At 39.8% G+C, this 21,788-nt stretch overlaps 1 long non-coding RNA gene across 11 annotated transcripts in view; it reads right to left on the bottom strand.

Moving 5' to 3' along the window:
• The window catches only part of LOC311436098, a 122,446-nt gene extending 104,747 nt beyond the window's left edge, over positions 1 to 17,699 (bottom strand). For 5 of the 11 annotated variants that reach the window (XR_014692592.1, XR_014692593.1, XR_014692594.1 and 2 more), the window contains exons 1-2: positions 9,305 to 9,430; positions 7,341 to 7,406 (exon numbers count right to left, since the gene is read on the bottom strand). This is a non-coding gene — a long non-coding RNA (uncharacterized lncRNA). Of the gene's footprint in view, positions 1 to 2,631; positions 3,731 to 7,340; positions 7,407 to 8,510; positions 8,566 to 9,127; positions 9,215 to 9,304; positions 9,431 to 17,486 lie in introns of those variants that run through there. The other 6 variants (XR_014692597.1, XR_014692598.1, XR_014692599.1 and 3 more) reach the window with 5 other exon arrangements.
• Positions 17,700 to 21,788: the final 4,089 nt, after the last annotated feature.

Genomic DNA, 21,788 nt, shown 5'->3' with positions numbered 1-21,788 from the left:
AGATTAGTGTGCTGAAGTTCTTATGTTCCTGGCAAAATATTTTAGCTTTTTTTTTTTTTTTTTTTTTTTTTAAAAAAGTGCTCTTAAAAATCCTACATGTATAACATGCAGCAGTCAGACATTTAGCCCCAGACTTCAAGTGCATTATATGGACAGGTTAGCCACAGGACTCCCATTGACTTTAATGGAAGTTCTGGTAAAAGACCTTTATGTAGGGTATTGGAAATTCACCCTTCACTCATGCTAAAGAAAATTTCAGAGAAGCAAAACATCTTGAGGAGTTGAAGCTTAAAAAAAAAAAATAAAAAAATCTGTGATGTCATGGCAGCACAGCTTAGCTCTTATATTACTCGAGTGTCTGAGTGGGTTGGTGATGCTGTGATTCCAGAGCTTTGTGTGAGATTTTACATGGTATCTTACTTCCACAGGTCTGAAGCACCCTGAAAATTCTCTTGCAATGTTTCACAAGTATTTATGATAACAAAAAGGTGAACACAAGGGAAATGCTTTCTAAACTATTTCTGTAGGTAAAATGCATTACTACTTTTTGATTAAAGCTTTTTTTGAGGGAATTTTAACTTATTAAAACCTGTTTGCTACATATAGATTGAAGCTATTATTTTCCTAACCCCTTGAATACTTTGCATACCGCCAGAGGTTTTTGTGTTTTTTTTTTGGCTTGCACCATAAATCTCAATGTCACAAACCTTTTGTGCATGCTAAAAGGTTAGGGGTTCACCAACTTTGCAAAAATAGAGACAACTGCAGAGCTACAAAAATGTTTCTGAGATTGTTCGGGAAAAAAAAAAAAAAAAAAAAGCAGAATTATGCCTTCATGGGATAAGTCTGTAAGAAAACAACTGTCATTAGCAATAGACTTTTATAAGTGATTAGCTATGCTTGTTAGGATGATACATTGGAAACCAAATGTATCTCACTTCCAAATATGATGCAATACAACTCTCCCTCAAAGGATTTATGTCCTAATTTTAGACTTGGCACTTCAAGTGGGTAAAGGGATCAGCTCTAGGAGCAGGTCAATTTGCTCATTAAGATCATGAATATTTTTAGCAGTGCACCATACTTCCTAGTATCCTTATTGTTTCAATTTTTCAAGATACTTCAAAAAGAAGTAGGATTTTCTGTAGATGCTCTAAAAGTAGATGGAAATCACTAAATGGACTGGATTTAGAAAACCTTTTAAGCAGTGTCGTCTGCAGAGGATTATGAAGAGGTTACTGTACAAAGAAGGCAGTCAGCTATACAATGTCAGTCTAGATTGCATATTAAAGCAACAGAAGTTGATGAAATTTGATAGTGTGTGAAGAAACTGATGGTGGATTTGTTCAAAATGTAGAGTAACCAGGTTACATGGAAGTACAAAAAATAATTTTAGCAGATGGTTATTCAGGAAGCCTCAAAGAAGAGAAAGTCACAAACAAAGTAGAAGATACATAGATTAAATGGAGGGAAAAAATAGGATTTTGCTGTTTTGTAGAAAAAGCAGTGACAGAATCTTATGTCATGCAGGTGTCATGAGAAAAAAAATGTCAAATAGGATCAGCTGAAACGAATGGAACCCATTATAGACACCTGAGGTAAATATAAATAATAAAAAAGACAGAGTATATATGGCTGTGTCTGAACAACTGATATAAGCTGCAGTGTTTTCCAAGATCCTGTTCTCTGATTATCTAGACAGGCCAAAATGTACTGTGCTGAAGCTGCGTTTTGGCCAGCATTTCTGTGTTTAGTTTCATGGAAAGTATGGTATGGACAGGTAGGAGGAAAAGGTCTCAAGTACACATCCAGATCCTATCCCAGCACAGAGCTGGGATGTGTCCAGGTCCTGCTCTTGGACCCAGGAGCTGGGAAGCACTGCCAAATCCCACAATATTCACATCGTCTTAGTGGAGCACAGGAGGATCATGAAACCATCAGTGTGAGGCAGCTGTGAAAAAGGCAAAATGTTCTCCTGGGATGAAACAGGGGAGGGATTTCTAGCAGAGATAAGGAAGCATTAATGCCTTAGAGGGGCCTTGTCTGGCATGGTGTACATAATGTCCTCCACATTCAACAAAATCTGACTTGCACTGGAAGAAGTAGAGGCAAAAGCTACTGGGGTGGAGACTTTAGGTGAGGAAATGGGTGAAAGAATTAGGTAGACAACTTAGCCTCCTCTTAGAGGGGAGGTGATCGACATATTTCAACACATGGGGACATAAATGCCAGCAAGTTCCCATCCACTCCCCAGAGCTTTCCACCACTTGCATTACCAGGCAGGGAGATGACACCTTCAGCATTAATTATGGCTTTGTCATCTTGCCACTGTTCTCCCCATCATAGCTCTGCAGCTGTTGGGGTTGATGGGGACTTTAATGTTTCCCCAGATGTAGACATGGCTGTTTGTCCAAAGTTGCTGTGTTGTTCAGGCCCACGTTGCTTGCTCTCTCCATAAATTTAGCTACTTGACCATGGTTTTGGTTTTAATTTTTTTTCTGGCACATGGCATTCAGTCCCACAACACACCCAGCGTCTCAAGCCAAGAATGACACTTAATTTTCAAGCTGCCTTATTGATGGTATTATAGCTAATATAAATTATACTGAAATATTTAAAATAGCAGCAAGGTCATTTTGTTGCCCAAAAATAGCATATGAAGAACTTTTTATTTTCTTTTAATCATTCTCACTCAATAGATAAACAGTTTGCAAGCAATTGTTTCTAATGCAAAGCCAAGTCAGGTATTAGATAGCATAGGTTATTAAATATTTCAGTTTAGGAATGTTGATAATACACTGAGAAATGCTATGTTTTCACTCAAAAAAAGGGCAGACTAGCCAAAACCACCTCTCTCTAATGAGCCTGACAAGAGCTAGACACATTTTAGGAGGAGACACATCTGGGGCAAGATTATCGATTTGGGCTGCCAGCCCAGCCTCACTTATGGGCCGCCAAATTTGCCCATCTGTGCATACACTTTATGAAGCATTTGCCCTATGCTAAGGCCCTTCAGCACAGAAAGCCCCATTCAAATTCCACTTAAATCCTCAAAACTCAGCTTAAGATAGACCTAGGTGATGCAGAACTCTTTACAGAGGAGTAAACTGGATCATTTTTCAAGCATTGACACCTGCATACACAGCTGATAGATTCTCACACCTGGCTAAACAGATGATTGAATTTACATCTGGGAAATCCATTTAAAAAAATGATTTTTGCAAGTATAAATCAGTATATTATAGTCTCTGTAGTTTATGCTTGGAAAAAAAACACGCGCAGGGCTGGTAGAAGTTGCTTCTCTGTGCACAGGAAAAATGACTAAAATTGGGGATTAACAAAAACAGAATTAATGTCCTGAGCCTCTCAGATACTATTAAACAACTAGATGTACATTTTTACCTCCTACTTCCGTTGATACTTGAAAAAACATTTAGGACTATGGCCTAGACTAGTCATGTATCAGCCTCTGTCTTTTCCAGGCTTTGCCAAACTCACATTTTTGCAACCTAGAGATAACATACTTCTCTGGCAGACTGAGGCAGAGAAAATTGCAACCCCCCTGGCCCACTGCATCCTTCCTTTGACTGACCGGCCCTGTTTCTTCTCTCCATGTCAATGAGCAAGAACCGCTGGATGGTGTGGCAGCAATCCTGAAATGTTCTCTCCCTGATGTTGCTGCAGCATAAGGTATGATGGGATACACAGGTGTGCCTCCAAAATGGCTGGGCTGCTGGGATGGAATATTCATTTCACAAACACAAATCCCTGAAATTTTAACTTAATAATCTATGACCATATGCTATACCCATGGAAGCACCATACCTATTCCAGATCGTACCACTCAGCACTGCAAAAAAACAAACTAGAGCAGACAGAATATCCTCATCTTTCGTTGTAGCCATTAGCTCCAGCACACTATTGGATTTAGATTTTCATCTGTTAGTGTTAAGCCACCTCATGTGCAGTCAATGCCAAATGCCTCCAGGATTTGCATTGAATACTTTTGACAAGGAAAACATTATTCAAAACACTCTGCTGGCAGCAGTGTCTGGAAATAACCCATGAAGGAGATCCCGATAAGGCTGGAGACATGTTAGAGAAGGGAATCCATGATTCTTTGCCATCACTTTTGCTATAATTAAAAAGAACCATAGGAATTAAAATAGCTATGAAACACATGTAGAACAGTCAGAAGGCTATGACCGTCAGGGAGCCCTGGGACTGCTTGGAAAGGCTGCAAGAAGCATCTCCAAGAATAATTGGTAAGTGAGACTGTGCCATGTGGGATCTCCTTCACCTTCCAGTCCCTTGCCCATTGAGCTAGGAAATGCCTGGGTGCAAGCATCAGTTTGGAAATGCCAATGGAATTTTGCTCAAGCAAGAGAAAATAACAGGCTGACCCGCTAGGTGTGAGAATTGGCAGCCCAGCCGCATGGAAAATGTAGAGCTGGTGGAGGACGTGGATGAAATAGAAGTTGCTCCACTGCGCCAATCAATCAGTTAACACCTTTGTCAGTTTGTGCTACCCATATAACTTAAGTGGGATATTCAAGTACAGAGGCTAAATATAAATTTATAGGAATATGTGATGCCATGTTCAGTGATGCATCACTTGGGTCTGAATAGGTCTCTCACTTCTAAGCTTTTCGATCTAGTTACTTCCTCAAATAAATGGGAACATGACAAAGGAAGGAATGGGAGTGGCAGGTAGGAAGAATGACAAATATATTTTCTCAAATGTTGGTTGCAACCATAGGATGAAGGACACAGCTCCTTTGTCTACATGACCAGGTTCTTGGTGGCAGCAGGAAGTACAAAGAAAGGCTACAAGGAAGGGGTGTCTGATTCCTTTGTTTTTGTTATATGAGATGTTCCTTGAGAGAAAGCAAACACAAGATTCACCACCTCCCAGCCTGATAAAGATAAAGAAAATATGTAAAACAGCATTCTACTCTGAAAAGTGACTGCAAAGGTGGTGCCTTGGGAGTGAACACTATCCTTCAGACTATACCTATCTCCCATTCATTACCATGTCAAAATTGCTGACTTATAGAGCATTACTTTGTCAGTCCTGGATGCAACCAGAAATTTCAGAGCAAAGCTGAACTTATTTTCCCTGCTGCGTGCAGACTAAATTATCTCTACCAGATTTACAGACGAATACCAAATTCAACATGTAGGGAAAGCTCTGTTGGTTTTCAGAATTAGAATAATCTCATTTCATCATCTCATTTCATTTTTCAATTACATTTGTGAGGCTATAGAGGAATAAAATAAAAAAAGTTACCCTCCTTCTCCGCCCCCCCCCCCCAACACACACACACAAAAAGAGCCAGCAGCTATGATTTTAAACAAAACCCAAAAATATACCTGCTGAATAAAAGATATTGGTAAAGTTCACGTGTCTGACCAGTGCTTATGTTTGTGACTATATTTATATCTGAAAACAGAAGCAACAGATAAATCTCACTGAGGTGCACATTCTCATACGGTCTCCCATATGTGGGGCTCTGCCCTGGACCTACCTGCCCTGCTTTGGATGGACCTGAAGCTTGGTCCCTCTCTTAGGGCAGGGATGATGATTGTGGTCTCACCAGCAGCCCATTGCACCTAGGTGCTCTATAACTTCAGTCAGGACACTCTGGTTAAACAGACTTACATCTCACAGTATGTGTTTGCTTTATCCAAGAGGGGAGAAGCACAGGCTTTGCATATTGCTGTAAGCAACAGGGCAGAAAGCTGGGAGCATTTTTCTTCCCAACCTCTTTTACCCTCCTCCAGCACCTCACTGGGTATGGCATCAGAGAAATAAACTGCATCATCTGCTTATTACATCTGACCACTTTATTTTTAAAAGTCCACAAACACAAAAGGCTGCTAAAGTTGTTTCAGCTTAGCATCTGTGCCCATCAGCTCTTGTGTTTCTTTGAAATATTAAAATTGTGTATTTTGGTTCTGCAGATTTATTACTTGGATGCTTTTCAATACCTTAATCTTGTTTTTTTTGAGACCTTAAAATGTTAGACAGTTTGGGTTAATCTTTTTGCCTTTTATATTCTCATCATTTTGGTCTACTAAAAATAAAGTATAAATAATTGGCTTTACTCCTATCTGCTCTGCTTAAAGTTTTGATAACTTAAATGTGGGCAAATTCTTCTTTGAAGCCAATTAAACTGAAGACTTTTGTAAAGAACGGGACTTAAAGCAGAAAAAACAGATACAATATCATATATTAAATAATGTAGGATTCCATTCCTTTTACCACAATAATAGCCTTGAAGGGTTTGCTTTCACAAATAATTCAACCCTGGTGAAAGTGATACAACTCAGCTGAAATCAGTGGAGTTTGCAACAGCTCTGAACTTTGATTCACTGTTCTGCTGAAGTGGTTTAAGCTTTCTTTGGTATGTAATTTAATAAAGACAAAATGGAACCGTCTATCCTAGCTGCTACTGAGTAATTTAATACACCCTCTTTTTAGACATAGATAAACAAAAAATACTATGACATGTCTACACCATCTATAGGAACACCCTCTCCTTTGGAAGGAGACTGTTCTGGGAAGTCCTAAACTAAAGTATATTCTTAAAGTATATGCTCTTGCTATCATGAAAGACAATGGTTTAAGATGCCTGGATCTTGAGTATGCTCATTTTCTTCAGTTTATGAAGTTATGACATCTCCTGCTTTGTTGCTGATGTGCCCTCATAGCCAAAAGCCCTCATCCATGACCTGGACCAAAGGGAGGAGCAGATGCTTGTTGGACCTCTTGGCTATCCAGCCCTGTCCCACTGCTGTGAGACTAGCTTTAAATCCTGCAGACACAGCAGGACTTGGGGTGGTCAGGCCAGGTGCTGCATACATGTACCTCTGCAAGGGTTCCACCTAAGAGAGCTTCCTCTGATTTGGTTTTACCTATGTGACCAGAAGATCCTATCAGTAATTTCTTGCCAGTGTGTTTCATATCAAGAACCTCCCCTTCCCCAGACACCCAAGGACAGATCAGCCTTCCCAGGTGCAGGGCCAGGATGCAGGGAGGAGGAGGAGGATGGACAGCCAGCAAGTAAGGAGATGTGATAATGCTGGTGTACCAGTCAGAAGTTTGCCTTCACTAGCCTAGATCAATTAGATACGTATGTGGTTTAAGTATGTATTTCAGAATATAGAAAGAATAAAAAGCAATACAAGACGTGAAGGAACTCTAATCTTAATATTTAGATATTTCCAAATGATTTATACATGATTTATTTCTCTGTGTTTATTTTAAGCTCAATAGACTGCTAGAGAGCAAAAATGACACGCCTTATCCCCAGGTCTTATACCCAAGACTTACTTACATTGGATGTGTGGTGCAACTCAGTTCTTCTGCTCCCTCAGCCAGTGCTAGGCAGAATACAAAAAACCTGGAATAAATACAAACGTTCATTATTCAGAGTGCTGGTATGGTTTTCAGAAGTTTGCGCATGAAGTTATTTCTGCATCTTTGCCATAACTGCCATTCCACTGAGTAACAGATACATGCAAAAGACTGGTTATAGGCAGAACTAACTGTGTGCCCAGGCAAACACTGCATTCTGGCATGCCCAGGATTAAAAATCAGACCTCATATTTTCATAACTGACAGCCAATACCTTGGGGCAAACCAGATATTACCAGGAAGAGTACATGAACTTTATTGTAAGTAACTATTTGAAAATGCCAGCAATAACACAGAGGCTATTAAATATACCATTGTAGCTGTCTTGTTGCTGCCTTTACTTTCAGAGAAATTCTTAAGGTATTAATTAGGCTAAGTGAAATTTAGCTTAGTTTTTGAACACCGAACTTGCAAGTTATTTAAAAGAATGAACATACCCAGACATTTTAGTCAGTAACTCCAACAGTCAGTCATTTAATGTTTTATTCAAGAACGTACTATTCCTATCAGAAATATCAAAAGCGAGATATAAACTACTGTTTTCATTCTGGACTACATTGGTCAAAAATGAATTGACTGGTTTTGATGGACCTTTTCTACTAGGTGATTGGTGCAAGCAAAATCAAAATCGGACCAGGATTATTTTTGCAGGAGAGACCTTTAGAGAACAGCCAGCAAAAGTACCTGTAGCATCCATAGTCATTTATTAAACTAGTGTCAAAACTCTTCAAAGAGCAGCTAAATAATTAGCAGGCAATCCTATCTGTGATAATAAAATTATGCAGAATACTCTTCTAAGAGCAGTGTTATTGAAGGTTCCTCCTAAATGACCAAAAGCAAGACCTGCCCATTAAGACTGTAGCTATTGCTGAGATAATTAGCTTTGAAAAAGCTTCTTGGAGTGTATACAACTTCCTTTCTTCTCAGCAGAAGTAACAGTATTTCCTCTCAGAAAATAATTTCATTTGCTTTCTTTACATTATGGCCAAAGTAAACATACAAGAAATCCCAGGGCCAAAACATATATTTTTAATTATTATTATTATTATTTTAGGGCAAAATAGGACCCCTATTCTTTAATGTTTCTTACCAGATAAAGCCATACAATTTGTCGTGTTCTCCCCATGGAGGGGAAAAGCTCCTAGCTAAGCAGAGAGTGCAGATGTCACAAAGTTAGGATTTAGGTGCACAGAGTAATTTTGTCTGTCACTACTGTCACAGTACTAAACTTACAGCTTTTTGGCCACTACATAAAGATTCACAGCTTTCACTTAAGCATGCAGGCTCCCTATATAAAGTAAGCATATGCATACTCTGTAAGTAACTTGAATCTGACTGTGATCTTTAAAACCAGATGATCTAAAAGGTGCTACCTCAATATAGCATGCTAGAACTGCAGCATAGGCAAGTGCCCAATTTTCAACATGAAACATTGAGGATATGAATGAGATTTAAATTCTACATCTCAGAGGACACGTGCATCATAAAATACAAAAGAAAGAAATGATGCCTTCAGCTATGATAGGGCTACTGATAATGTAAACCTGCTCTGCTAAGGAATAAAACAGAGTAAAGAACACAGCTTTTGCATTACAATAAAAGACAGTAGTCCTCATTATCTCTAGTACTCTTCCTTTTCTGAGAACTCTAACACAAGTATGTGAATCACACCTATAATCCAGACTACCTGTTTTAGAATTTACAGACCAGAATTCCCCATAAGAAGCTGCAGCATAGGGACCATATTTCCTTCTTATTATTGTTATTCCAACAGGCATATGGAGACATTCTTACTTGCTGAAGTTAATATAATAACCTGTCTTCTATTAAAGAAGCAAGTCAATAAGAAAGCATACAAATTTTGCCTAGATATCGATACAGTACCAATCCAGAGAACCTCCATTCTGAACTTCAGTCCCTCTTCTGAGCTCAGTTTGCTCCTTTTATGCCCTCTGTGTGGAACAGGAAATGCATTGACCTAATCCAGGTGTTACAGACAACACTATCATCAGGAATTTGTTTTCATTTAATTATTAGCTGTAGATGCTATTAAAAAGCAAAGCACAGCTGAATCCTTTTATCTAATCCTCCTGCTTTGGTAGGGCTTTCTAATGCCTCAGTATTCCACATCAGGTTATTTTTCTTGGGTCATTTACTTCTGGTCCCATGTAGCATTCAATAACCACAGAAAAAATATTTCCTTTGGTATCTGAATTCCACCTACTGGGCACACTCTAAGGTGAACCTCCTTCCAGCTGCTCATTACCTGCAAGAGCCTCTTTGAAGTACAACTTCCTACATTGTACTTTATGGCTACAACGTAGGAATAGAAAACCTTTCACCATATGGTAAAATGTATGAGTAGGGTACCGCTTCCACCTCTTCTTGGGAGATATTTTAAAAGAAATAATGAATATTGCTATATTTTGCTTGAAGTCTAATCTGGTAGACACACTGTATATGTAGATATATATTTGTACACTCAGGCAGGATAACTTAAGGAACACAGTTATCAATTACTTGAAAGGCAAAATCAGAAGTTGAGCTTCCAGACGTAGAATCATAGAATATGCTATGCTGGAAGGGACCTACTTTGTCCTACTTTGCTCACAGCAGAACAGTACAGTGGAGGAAAGAGCTGCTCAGAACCCTGAATAAGAAAAAGTCAATTTGCATCAATAGATAGGCAGAGTCTCATCTCCAGGTCAGCTGCCCATAACAGGTTTTAAAACACCTTGTTCCATGACAATTTTTATGACCTGTGCAAAATACGCAGGCTTAGTTTGCTCTCCAGCATATTCCAGCTGCAACTTAAACTTCACTGTTTGATTCTGTTGATATAAAATGAAAGTGTTGTCAGCACCCATCATTAATGGCATATATTTGTACAGGTCTGTTCTGCTATTTCTCCTACTAGACTGTTTCTGCTTGGACAGTGAGGTCAGCACACTGGTCACAGCACCACATGGGGGCACGCATCCTCTGTAGCTAGGATTCATCTAGAACGTGGCAACGCTCCATAGCATTTGGTTGTTAAGCTGTCATCCAAGCCTCAAGGCACTTGAATTCTTTCAGAGTACTCTATTTCATTTTCCTTGCCTTTGTGTGAGGAGATTTCTTGCTTTCATAGTCTGGTTCTTGGTTTTGATCCCTCTAGGACTGGTTTGCACAATTATTTACTCCAACTCCTCCACATGGACAAGGCTGTTCAAGTCTCTGCCTCCAGCACACTAATCCTCAACCACCTCATGAGACTGAAATCAAGGAGAAATTTTTTGATTGCAATGTCACTAGTGGACAAGTAAAATGATATAGATGTCAAGGCTGAGAAAAGGCAAAAATATGGGAGAAGAGCTAAACAAAACCATGAAGAAGTGCATGAGGCAAGCAGCTCTGTCAATGCTGGCCACTCAGCTTTTCCTATGGTGAGCCACAGGCTGTGCTTCAGACATATAACGAGGCCACCCTCTTTCCGTAATTTTCATTTCTTGCCTTTCTCAGATCCTTTTAAATCTATATTTATAATGTTTTTAAAGGGGTGAGAGAAGGGGACAGGCAATCAATTGATCATTAATCTCCCATCCTGCTGTCAGAAATGAAAACAGTATTTCGACAGAGTTAATTTAATTATTTTTTTACAAGAGTCTTAAATCTCATTAAGAGCATTATTTAGTAACAGAAAATCCCCAGGAGTGGAGGCACTGGAAAGCAAAGCTGAATCTTTCTTCATATGAGCATTCCCAGCTCCCTTGCCTGCCCTCTGCTTCTTGAGCAGAGCTTGTGCCCTCTCTCTTCAGGGGAAAAAAAAAATCAAACTAGCAGAGGAAAAAGAGAATGGGGCACTTGGAAATGGAGCAGCAGAAAGTGGATGTGATTTAGAAGCCACCTAAGAAATTTCATTTTTATGATAAAAAGACAATATGCTTTATCTAGCTGAAATCATGGGCTAATTTCTGTGTCTCCTCTTGAAAGACTTGGATCAACTGTTAGTTGATGAAGGTAGACATATGAATGTCTGGTGTGCATGTTCTCAGTATCCCTAGGCAGGTAACAAAGGAAAACCAGCAAATGCTAACTGGACAGATTCTGCTTGGATAACACAGTTCACTTCAAATAGAAGATGGCTGCTTTCCAAGAGGCCACAACAAATGCAAACTCATATTCAGCCTGTCCTTGAAGACAGAGGTTTTCAGTGAAGCACAGCAAAACAACAGAAATGTATAAATGTGAGGGACTACTTGGAGTACAAAAGCGCTTTTTTTTAGTATATGTGCACTTTCTCTCAAGGTGTGAAGTAGCAGCTGACTAGAACAACAATGTGAAAGTCTTTTTAAAAAAAAAAAAAAAAATTAATTGCTTCTCATTTGGCTGCACTCAATACCACCCCTTTATTGTTGCCTCCTTATGTTCTGTGATTTGGGTAGCACCCATGCTGCTTTGTCTCTCAGCCCACAATGAGATAACACGCGGTGGACCCATGGGCATTGGGTCCAAACCACAGGCATTGGGTCCAAACTGAGGACTGGGTAAAAGCAGTGCCATCAGGAGCACCCCTGCTGACATGAGTTGCTTCTAAGTGCTCACAAGTGTTTAAGACCTCAGATTCCGATTGAGATCAACACAAAGAAGCTGCAAGTTCTGGGGCACTGGCAGCCCTGGAAACTCAGAAGTGATGGTGTCCTCCAGTGTACCAAAGGAGACTCAATGTGAACATCTGTATCTACATCCTTTAACATTTGTGTTGCAAGGGATGAAGTGCATGGGGAAGGTATAAGGCAGAAACATGGCTGCATTCTGTTATTATCTAGCAGCTAAACATGGAAAAGCAGACACATAAAAAAAGGAGTAAGATGTATGAATAAACCCTTCTGGAGGAACAAAGAAACCTCTGCCTGGAATTTGGCCCTCTTGACAAATCCTTAATCCATAATGCTTGCCTCAACCTTGTTCCAGTCTTGGGTTTATTGACCAAAAATTCTAGGCACATGCGAGAGTGTTTAAGAGAGGCATGTGCTTCATGTCACACTTATCTTTTAGAACAGGAAAAAGGAGGACAATTGGTTTTCCTCCATGTTTCAGTTTCAGCCAAAATCTGAAAGGGATAATAGAATAGTATTTAGGTCTGCTCTTTTAGGCAGTTTTTATGCTAGATAAAATTCAAACCAGAAACTATCCTACCATAAAAACAAACACAGAAAGATAAAAACTTTGTAGCAGAAAGTGGAAAATGATGGTTATATGCTGGATTTCCCTGTAGCTATTTGAGCTTCAGTATGAAAGTCATGAACAAAAAGAATTGAGCTTTAACAGTTGGAGCAGAGCTTATTGTGCTGAAAGTTTTTATTTGGGCCCCAAACCTTTGGGTTGCTAGAAAAAGATATCTCAAGACTGAAAAAAATCTTACACTGAAAGAATTCAAGATCAGGTCAGCTAGGGAGTGCTTCCTTGCCATGGCATAAAAGCTTTACTCTGGAGGCATTGACTGATTCAAATGCAAGGCTGAACCTGGGTCTAAGTAAGATCAAAGTAAAACGTGTTCTCTTCAGAAACAGTTGCCATGCTAAACCTCTCTGCTCACTATTTTTAATATGAAGAAACTGGGCTGAAATGCAGAGTTATTATGTTTGTTTTATTAATTTACTCTGTTTGCTCAACCTCATATGCAAGGAATTTCAGAGCATCACCAGAAGTACAAATGTCAGCAGTTCGCAGCCAGTGATTTCTGTCTGCTTAGAGGTCATTTTTCTCTTGGATTCCCCCTGCGAAAGGTTTGAAATTCACCATTTAACAATATCACATTTCATGCCTGCTTGCTACTTCAGGTCCAGGAACTAAATTTATTCCGAATAATTTCACAGAATTTCACAGAATTTTCTAGGTTGGAAGAGACCTCAAGGTCATCGAGTCCAACCTCCGACCTAACGCTAACAGCCCTCCACTAAACCATATCCCTAAGCTCTACATCTAAACGTCTTTTGAAGACTTCCAGGGATGGTGACTCCACCACTTCCCTGGGCAGCCTGTTCCAATGCCTCACAACCCTTTCAGTGAAGAAGTTCTTCCTAACATCTAACCTAAAACTCCCCTGGCTCAACTTAAGCTCATTCCCCCTCGTCCTGTCACCAGGCACGTGGGAGAACAGGCCAACCCCCACCTCGCTACAGCCTCCCTTGAGGTACCTATAGAGAGCGATAAGGTCGCCCCTGAGCCTCCTTTTCTCCAGGCTGAACAAGCCCAGCTCCCTCAGTCGCTCCTCGTAGGACTTGTTCTCCAGGCCCCTCACCAGCTTCGTCGCCCTTCTCTGCACCCGCTCAAGCACCTCGATGTCCTTCTTGTAGCGAGGGGCCCAAAACTGAACACAGTACTCGAGGTGCGGCCTCACCAGAGCTGAGTACAGGGGGACGATCACCTCCCTAGCCCTGCTGGTCACGCTGTTCCTGATACAAGCCAGGATGCCGCTGGCCTTCTTGGCCACCTGAGCACACTGCTGGCTCATATTCAGCCGACTATCCACCATCACTCCCAGGTCCTTCTCTGCCTGGCAGCTTTCCAACCATTCCTCTCCCAGCCTGTAGCTCTGCTTGGGGTTATTGCGCCCCAGGTGCAGGACCCGGCACTTGGCCTTGTTAAACTTCATGCAGTTGACCTCAGCCCATCGGTGCAGCCTATCCAGATCCTCCTGCAGAGCTTTCCTACCCTCAAGCAGATCGACACACGCACCTAACTTGGTGTCATCTGCGAACTTACTGAGGGTGCACTCGATGCCCTCGTCCAGATCATCGATGAAGATATTAAAGAGGACCGGCCCCAGCACCGAGCCCTGGGGGACGCCACTAGTGACTGGCCTCCAACTGGACTTGGCTCCATTCACCACGACTCTTTGGGCCTGGCTATCCAGCCAGTTTCTAACCCAACGAAGCGTGCGCCAGTCCAAGCCAAGAGCAGCCAGTTTCTTGAGGAGAATGCTGTGGGAGACGGTGTCAAAAGCCTTGCTGAAGTCAAGGTAGACCACATCCACAGCCTTTCCCTCGTCCACCCAGCGCGTCACTTTGTCATAGAAGGAGATCAGGTTCGTCAAGCAGGATCTGCCTTTCATAAACCCATGCTGACTGGGCCTGATCGCCTGCTTCCCCTGCAAGTGCTGCATGATGACTCTCAGGAGGATCTGCTCCATGAGCTTTCCTGGCACTGAGGTCAAACTGACAGGCCTGTAGTTTCCCAGGTCTGCCCTCCGGCCCTTCTTGTAGATGGGCGTCACGTTTGCTAGCCGCCAGTCGATTGGGACCTCCCCCGATAGCCAGGACTGTTGATAAATGATGGACAGTGGCTTGGCCAGCTCCTCTGCCAGTTCCCTCAGTACCCTTGGGTGGATCCCATCCGGCCCCATCGACTTGTGCACATCTAAGTGCCGTAGCAGGTCACCAACCAGTTCTTCATGGATAATGAGGGCCACATCCTGCTCCCCATCCCCTTCCACCAGCTCAGGGTACTGAGTATCCAGAGAACATCCGGTATTGCCGCTAAAGACTGAGGCAAAGAAGGCATTGAGCACCTCCGCCTTTTCCTCATCTCTTGTAACTAAGTTTCCCCCCGCATCCAGTAAAGGATGGAGATTCTCCTTAGTCCTCCTTTTTGTGTTGATAATGTAACAGTAAAAGTCAGAGAGGTTGTTTGCTTTTTGATGTTGGACGGTTCCTATGTATGACTGCAGTGCCATAAACTGTTTGTACCTGTGATCAAATCACACATCATAAAATAAATAACACACATTTCTGCCCACAAATGGATTAAAAAAAAAAAAAAGTTTTTTTTTTTTCAAAGTAGGACATTAACAACTTAAATAATAATCATCATCATCATCATCATCATTTTAGATTTCAAAACAACATTTCTTGGTGATTTTATTTTTGCTAGCAACCAGTTCGTTGCTAGATACACCCAAAGAAATCTTATTCATCCCCACATTATCACTTCATTATATTTATTTACTTGGAGTTTAGCTTGAACTGTGTAGGAGTGAAGAGCAACAATGATGCTGTCTGCTCCACATTCAAGTTAGCTACTAAGTTAGGAAGTTCTGCATTTGAGGAAAGTGGAAAGCAAAGTCACACTGGATGTCAACACCACATAGATAACTGGTTATCTAGTCCTTGGGCAGCTAAGTGTGGGCACAAGGCAGGCCCACAGAAACCTGTGTCCGACCAGCAGGTGTGGAACCACCTCTGTTTTGGGAATAAAGCACTCAGCTGTGACTGAGTCACACAACTTGTTCCACAGCTCTTGCTGTAGCCCATGTATAACTGCCTTATACATGGAGGTACACTGTAGGTGTACATGTCATAAAACCAGCTTGCTATATATTGGTATATTTAACTTTAAAACAAACTTGAAGCTTTTATTGTACTTTACAAGCAGAAGTTCAGCATTATTTTACTGGAAGTGTAATAACAGCCCAAAGTTTAAATGTCTTATTCTAGACACATAGGATGCCTGTGTGTCTAGAGTGAAGACCCGGGGATGACTACCCACTCCCCAGATAAAGTTCTCTTCATACTGAAAATCTGCAAATGAACACCCAGTGAGGGTAATAGAGTTCTAAGGTTTCATTCAGACAAAAATGTAATAGAGATATTTCATCTGTTCTGGAGACAAATAGTTTAAAACAACAACATTACAATTACGATTTATTTTTTTTAAACGGTGACAAAATTGACAGCCACTTTTCTGATATCTAACTAAAGAGTACATCATGCAGATGAACTTAATAATATGGTGTTACATGCTGATCATCTGAGTTATAGCTGATGAGAATAGTCTTCTATCAACAACAATTAATCAGTTAGCTTTAAGAAGTTAGTATACAGTGTTTTTCACCTCCAATAAATCAAACTGTAGAAAAACATAAACATGCAAGAGAATGTTTATAGATGGAAACTCTGACCTAAGGCTTTAAACAGACAGACCACCAGAGTTTTGTCCGCTAGCAATTCACATGCCCTGTGCAAACTGTCATCTGTGTGGCACTGGTGGCTTCTCAGAGCAAATTCGGAGCACAGCCCCTCACAGCAGGGCTCTTGAGCACAGGGAGTGACACACCAAGTGGCAATGATGTGTTTTATGTCAGCAAACACTTTTCGGGTCTCAAAAGCGCAAGGCTGCTCAGTGCTTGCCCTGATACAGTAGGCATTGGTGAGCAGCTTAGCAGTGACACTCATCTAGCAGGAGTTTTTAACTACAAGGACAACAACAAAAATAATGGAGCTTTTTTCCTAAAGCTATTGCTTGAGCACAAGGGATGAATGGAAGACAAAAATTAGGGAGAAGCCTGTAGCTATGATCAAAACTAAACTGGTAAAGACAGAATAGAAAATATTTCAGTGAGGAAAGAGCTTTCATAACAGCAACATAAAGCCAATGCTGTAATTTAAGAAATACAACGTGAAAAGAAAAAAAAATTGTGACAAAAGATTTTTATTTTCATTTTTTACTTCCCTTGCAGTGGGACAATTAACCTCCCTGAAGGACGTAGCAAGCCCAGTGTTTCAGACCTTTGGCTTGCATTAACAGGAGGAGAAAGGAATGGAGTGACTGGACATGGTTGGCAAGTCCATTTAACATGTCCTTAAAACTTTACTTCGAAATACCATAAATGTATTGTAAGACAGTATATATTCATATTTCTCACTAGAGCATGGCTTATGCAATGTGTTTCATGACAAACTGCCATCAAAGCAAATCAACCCTAAGCAGAGGAAATCTACCTGAGAGATTTTGCCAACTAAGTCAAGATTCACTTTGAGGTGATTTCATAGGCACAAGGGAACAATATGCCCTTCTGTCAGAGATCCTTGTTGCAAAAACATCTAGTTGTTGCAACCTAGTGGAAGGACCTAGTGGTCCTTTTTTCCTCACACTGCACAACCACAGCCTTGCATTTTGATTTTAAGCAGTAACTGGTTTTGATCTCAAGCCTCCAGCCTTTAAACCACATGTGCAGCAGGGCCAGGGCAAGCCACCAGCACCAGGACCTTTGAGGATCATGCCAGCATAGTTCACTAGACCTCACCTGGGGAATTTACCAACCTCTCTGGCTGCAATGACGGTCAGCACTGCTTTGGGCAAGAGGTTTTTTCATTACAGAGAGATCTTTGCGCAAAGATTATGAAGTCAGATTTGATTTGCAGAGCTCCAGCCTAGAGTCTGTGGACACAGAGTGACCATTGTCCTGAGCAGACCCAGAGCAGTGATCAGCCCAGCTTCTTGCTACCTTCTGGACCTGTAGGAGTTAACAGCAATAAAGGCGAATCAGTCTTTTATACATAGACACCAGACCCTCCCACAGAAAGCTTTAAAACCACTGTGAACATCTTAGTCTTACCCAGCAAATCAAATAGACATTCTAAGTTTTCAAATTTATGCTCTCATAATAATAATTCCTTGACAGTGTTAGCAACCTCTTCCTCCATGTAAGCATGCTGCTTTTCATGATCTTAAACAAGCTTTTTTTTTTTTTTTTTTTTTTTTTTTCCCCATTACAATGAGATCTTTGTGCGCAGATTAGGAAACTGCTCAGGAGGCTGACATTCAAGATGTAGTCAGCATGTTACTGACACTGTGAACAACAGCTAAATAGGGAAGTTCAATGCCATAATGTGTATGGATATATCTTGAGCCTGCCCCAGGTCTGCGGCCTCCCTGCCACTGCCTGACCAAGGCAGATTTTTTGTTTTATTTGCTCACAAATTTTGTGCTGCTTTCACTCTGTCTGCTTGAATATCAGGTGTAGTTTAATTCTCCTGGCTGGTAAAGCACTGAGCAAGTGCTGTGTGCAGTTCTGGTTCTGGGCCCTGCAGAACAGGAAGGACATCGAGGCCCTGGAGCATGTCCAGTGAAGGCCTTCAAAGCTGGTGAAGGGCGTGGAACCCAAGTCCTATGGGGAGCGGCTGAGGGAACTGGGGTTGTGTAGTCTGGAGAAGAGGAGGAAAAGAGCCTTAATGATTCTATACGAGCTGTACTGAATATATGAATATATTCCTGTTGGAGAAGAACATTTGTGTTTCTGAGTTTTTTTGTGTTCTGTTACCAGTTACATGATAGAAATAGATAAAAGAAAATATTATATACATGTAAATATACATAAAAACAAAATAAATGTAAGAAATATAAAATAAAGACATAAAATACAAAATAGATAGATAACATTAAAAAGGTAAAAATATGGATAAAGGAAAAAGGGAATTCCCTGGAAAACAGACTACCTCAGCACTGCAGAGCTTCTAGCAGCCTTGCCCACTCATTTTGGCACAGGCTGCAGTGCCAGCTGAGGAAGGACAGGGGTGGAAGGGTGGTCCAGAACCCTCAACAGCCTGTCACGCAGAGTCCTTTGGGCCACTTACAGAATCATACACAGGTGACTGCAGGGTGTGTAAAAGCTGTTTACGTGACTTTTACTTTTTTTTTTTTTTTTTTTTTTGTATTATTATTTTATTTTTTTTAATGGAAACAGTATATTCTGTCATTTTTGCTGAAAAGGCCTAAATGTTTGCTTTGGATTTAAATCATAAGGAGCCAGAACTGCCACTGAAATCTAACACAGATAAACATTGCCATAATGTAATGTTACCATAATGTAATTAATTGATAAGTAATATAAAAAGTTTTAAATAATCAAACAAAAAACAGCAAAACAAACAAACAAACAAAAAAAAAACCTTGAAAGTCTGAGGTAATTTCTTTTATTTCACTGCCATGAATTCCCTCTTTATCCTTTGCACTGGGGGAGAACAAGTGGATTCATTTTGGTCTCTGGCACAAAGCACATGTTCTAAACAGTACTTTTTTTTTTTTTTTACAGCCTCTTTAGCTCACTAAGGTATTCAAAGTTTCACTAGGTTTCATTCTGTGTAAGGTGCTAGGCACTGTTGGACATAGAATGCTTGACAGAGGCTGCTCATGTTTTATTTGCCAAGATTCTAACACAAATTTCGCCTTCAAAATGTTCTCCTACTTGCTGTAGGACCGCCTTGTTCTATGGCAATCCCCTTAGCTAGAAAAAGTATTTTTGACCTACCTATCATTTTCAGTTGGAGATTGTGTAGCCTTATATCAGGGGGAAAAAATACAATTTTTTGATTAATCTGATTTCTGGTTAGTGAATGGGTGGATTGTTGCTTTCTCAGCAGCTGTCTGCTATAGAAAACATAGCTCTAAATCAGTCAGTGGAATTAGTTTCCTTGTTCCTTATAGTCTTAAAAAAAGAACAAGAAATCTGTATTCATATCTATACCCTAGAAAAATCTAACACGAGTTTTCATTACAGTCAGGAAGCCTTTACAGACATGACATGCACTGAAATTATGATTTTGCAGTCATTATTAATACATAAAAATGAATTACAAATTGAAACAATATTCCAAATTTTTCAAGAGAAAGTTTTTTATTAGGCTGTTAACAACTAAGTTTCAAATATCTCTGGCCTGGAAATGAATAGTGGTACTTCATACTTTGCCAAAAGCTGGAGAAAGTGGTTGGTCTTTGCATGAACTATGAATATAACCAAGAAGACAAGGTTTTTGAATCAGTATGTTCTCGAAAACCAACAGGTAAGCCTTTGATGAGCCATGCCAGAGACTAAAGCACTTATTGCCAGAGAAAAATTCACACATTAGCTCCCTTAAAGGTAATTCAGCTCAGGTGTCCCTCTTTACTTACTCATACAAACTGTAGTTTTGTAATAGATATCTGGACCACTGCTCATATTGTGGAGGTCAAACAAGAAGAATTGCAGTCTATGAAGAGAAGACTGCAGTTATCCAAGGAGAAGAAGGAAATGTGATTTTAAGGGGGACAATCTGAAAGCCCTCAAACAGAATAGTTGATTAGTGAATGTTATGAAGTGACTACTTCAAATTATTTAAATGTTAATCTTTCTGCAACATGCAAAACTGATTTGATTTACTGAATATCAACATATTTTTAAGCTTCTGGATATTCTCATACCAAAACTTATTGAGGATCCATTCTTTTCTTATGTGAGGTTGTTGTATCTACATAGTTTTTAGTTTATTTTTTGTTTGTTTGTTTTAATTTCACAGTGTTTGAATGTCCTGTCAAAAGAATCAGTTTTGTTACAAATAATAGTTATTCATATTTACTGGACCATACCAGGCAGGTAAAGACTCCATTATTACAAATTAGAATATTTATATTGAATAAAAAAAAAGGTTTTGAGCACTGTAACCTAAGAGAGTTTGCCAAGAGGATTTTTTTTTTCCTCAAAAAAGCATTCAAAGGTTGAGGCCTTTGGATATTTGCTTTCTGAACACACTCAAGAGCTGAGGCCCCTTAAGGATGACTTCATTTAAAGAACAAAACCTAAGGTTCCTATTGTCCTGATCACTGTCTTTCAAAACACAGAAAGCATTAGGAAAAGTGCATTTAAAACACAATGTATATGAAACCTGAAGAAATTCATTTAAAAAAAAATATTCAAAGCAAAGGACTATTACAAATGTATTTTTACTTAATTAGAGATCAAATGCTAACAAAAACTATGTGAAGCTGCCTGAGATTACTTTGCTATCCTATTTATGAAAAAATAGAAAAACAATAAAAATAAAAAAATAAAAGTGTCAAAAGCTGTTTGCTCTTGAATTAGCGCACAGATTGATGCATAAAAGTACACAATCATGAATAAATTAATATTACCTTCAAAATTTCTTAAAAAAGGAAGTGTTGCAACATCTCTTTTGTAACAGCTAACTTTTTTCTATTTTACAGACAGTTAAGATATGTGATTACTCCTCAGTTGTCACATTAACGTTAGTGTTTCTTCCAAGTTTTTTCTCTGGCTCCATACACTTCATGCTCTAAATACTGCAGCTCCCAGTATATACTTATAAATGATTTACACAGATTACACAATGCTTCATTTATGTATAGAAATTATACAAATGCATTGGAGTATGAATTGAGAAAACAGAGTTAGCTTTATGTAGTACATTTTCCAGTTTCCATAGTACTTTCCTAATTCTGTCAAGTTAATTCATGTACTGCTAGACACTTGACTTTTAAACAGACTCTGATTGTTGGTTCAAGAGAATTATAATGAATGTTATTTGTTCCCCTTCATTACTATGCATTTGTAAATGGCAATAGTCATCTTCCACCAAAGGAAAATAGTTTCCTATGATAGGAGAAACCTGGTTCTTTTTCTCAAAACTGTTTTCTTTCATGAACAGTACCCTTATAAAACTTAACCATAGGAGAGAACCAAAAAAGCTTACTGTAAACTTTGTTAGAGAGACTTTGATGTCTGAGAATATCTTGACAGTAGCAAGACCCAAGGGTCTTGTACTATCCTGTGCTG

This window comes from Aythya ferina (genome assembly GCF_964211825.1).
Source record: "Aythya ferina genome assembly, chromosome: 4".
NCBI lineage: Eukaryota > Metazoa > Chordata > Aves > Anseriformes > Anatidae > Aythya > Aythya ferina.
Note: the sequence above shows the minus strand (reverse complement) of the source record. Positions and strands in the feature narration are given on the sequence as shown.